We start from the raw sequence: 2,624 nt of genomic DNA, 5'->3' as shown, positions 1-2,624 counted from the left end.
GGAGAAAAATTTGCGTTATTCGAAAAGGGGGCATGGTTCCTCCCGTAAAAATTTACTGTTTTATACTGCTTATCTCCAAAGGTGTTCAAGGTAGAGTACTGGGACTTGGTACTGGGGTATGTAATGTCAGTTCTAAATTCATGGAAGAACATTAGGGTTATAAGAAAAAGGGGCGTGGCACTTCCAGTACAAATTTACTTTTTCTTGCCACATATCCCTGGAAGTGTTTGTGGAAGAATACTGGAACTTGGTATGGAGTTGTGTATGCAAAATGTATGAATTGCTCATGGAAAAAATGTGAGTTATTAAAAAAGGAGGCATGTCGCTACATACTAAAAACTTCTTAGTACATATCTCTGGAAGCAAAGAAAATCTCTCGAAGTATTTTAAATTTGTTATGGAGATTTATTTTATAAGTGCCGTACTGACAGAATAAATTTCATTAAATGGAAAAGGGAGAGCCGGGTTTGGCCTTATAATCTAAAGCTCTCTTGGAGAATTTGCTACAGTAATGAGAAAAGGTATTTTATCAAGGCCAGGTTACTAAATTTGAGTTGGAAATATTAAAACCCGCCGTGGCAGCGCCAAGAAGGTTACACGTTCACGCGTCGTATACCTGGAACCATTTTAAGGTAAACTTAGTCATTAAATTATTTTTCATATTTGTATAAAAGCGCGGGGTGGAACCCGCGGGTACAAGCTAGTAGTAATGTAATTACCAGTCGTAAGTATATGTAGATAAAGTATTCCACAGTACGGCAGTTTCTTCCACGCCTGCTTTGGCTTTTAAATTTTGTAATGATGTTTGTCAAGTTGGAAAATGGTTTTCAACATGGCTTCACTTAAATTTAATTTACTAGTTCAAATATAATTCGATTAAAAATCTGTTCGCTTCCTTAAAAACTGCATTAAATTAGCTACAATTTTAAGTATTTTAACTTTGGAAAAGTTACTACGATCAGGAAAATCCTAACGAATAAATTTGAAAATACGTGTAAAATAGTACCAAATAGTCACTTTTGGCCGCGTGGGTAACTTTCTGGTTAGTTGTATTAAAAACTGAGTACGCCATTCGCTTTAGCGGCTTATTCTTCATGAGGTTGGATATCTTTATACCCGAGCGCACTTGTGCACAAGGGTATTATAACTTTGTTCACATAACGGTTGTTTGTAACAGGCAAAACGAATCGAGATAGATATAGACAAATGTATACATAAATGATCAGAATGAAAAGAGAAATCGATTAAGCGGTGACTGTCTGTCCGTCCGTCCGTCNTGCTTGCCACATAAAAGCAAAACTTTAAAAATTATTGAAATCGAACTAAAATTACGGCCGCTTTTCATATAACGGTAAATTTCAAAAATGCTTGAAACTGCAATATTTCGAAATTTAAGGACGCTAATTTACTCAAAATTGATACACCCCCGCTTACCATCTAGCGGTAGGTTTCGGAAAGGTGAAAATCATATATTTAATACTTGCGCCGGGTATTTAATGTTCGGCTCCGCCCGAACTTAGACTTTCTTACTTGTTTTATTCTTTCTTGTGCAAGATGAATGTTTTCTCATATAAGAACCTAAACCTACAGCAAAACAGTCTTACAAATCACGGATTTCGGAGTAGCTCATTTAGTTTTTGCAATAACGAATATTTTTTTTTTCCATTATGTTAGGTTCTTAGCGTCCTATTTTCATATTCTGCTGCCGGAGGGAGGATCTGAAATACTTTAGCAAAATAAGGCATCTAATGTTCATATGGACCAAAACGCGGACTGTTACATTACATTTTGGCTCACACTGATTTTAAAATACCGCTGAAACTCGCGAGAATACAATTTTCGGATAATTTTTCTTCTTGCGTCTGAAAGCATAAGTATGTGGCATTATTTAATATATACAAAAATATATTGTAACTCCTGTGGTTTAGGAGTTGTGAATGTTTCAACAGCGGACTGTTGCATTACAATTTTTGGAAGTACTTTTTAAAGTTGCTTTATATTATTGAAAAAGTTTGCTCTCCTAATATAATGTTTTCAAAAGATGGTACACAGTTTCCTAGCTTCAGGATGGAATTCAAGAACTACGTAATAATTGAACTGATAAAATTAATTTTGAGGTCAATATTTGTAAAAAATAGTCGGACTAGTATGTTACAGAAAAAGACTGTTACGTTGCCTGTGCGATATACGTGTATCGATAAGATTATAATAAGGTATTTAAATCGCTTTTAGTGTGTTTTATGCAATAAGTAGCATGAATTCAGTAGTCTTGCGATGTGACAAGTAATTCAAAGAAATTAAGAACTTGATAATTATGAAAACAGATTTCGAAGTTTCTGATGCTGTGCAGCTGTAGGTCGTTTCCGAAGTAATTTTCTGCGTAGAACTCGAACTCGATCTTAGAACTGCGCCAATATGTTGCGCGTTTAATTTCACGAAAAACGGCTTTAATGGCTTATTTTGTTTGCTCAATGCCATTTAGTACCCTTCAAATGTTAGATTCGAGGACTCGGCATTTTGTAGAATAATAGTAGTACTAGAAAAATAACCGAAATAATTCCAATAGATTTTTTATTATTTAATCCGAAAATCTTGTTTCAGCTTCTTGTTTCGCTTCTTTTGAG

The sequence above is a fragment of the Rhagoletis zephyria genome, unplaced genomic scaffold (assembly GCF_001687245.7).
Source record: "Rhagoletis zephyria isolate East Lansing unplaced genomic scaffold, Rhagoletis_zephyria_1.1 Rzeph_scaffold_06257, whole genome shotgun sequence".
NCBI classification, from domain to species: domain Eukaryota; kingdom Metazoa; phylum Arthropoda; class Insecta; order Diptera; family Tephritidae; genus Rhagoletis; species Rhagoletis zephyria.
The sequence above is the reverse complement of the archived record's forward strand: the minus strand, read 5'-3'. Positions refer to the sequence as shown.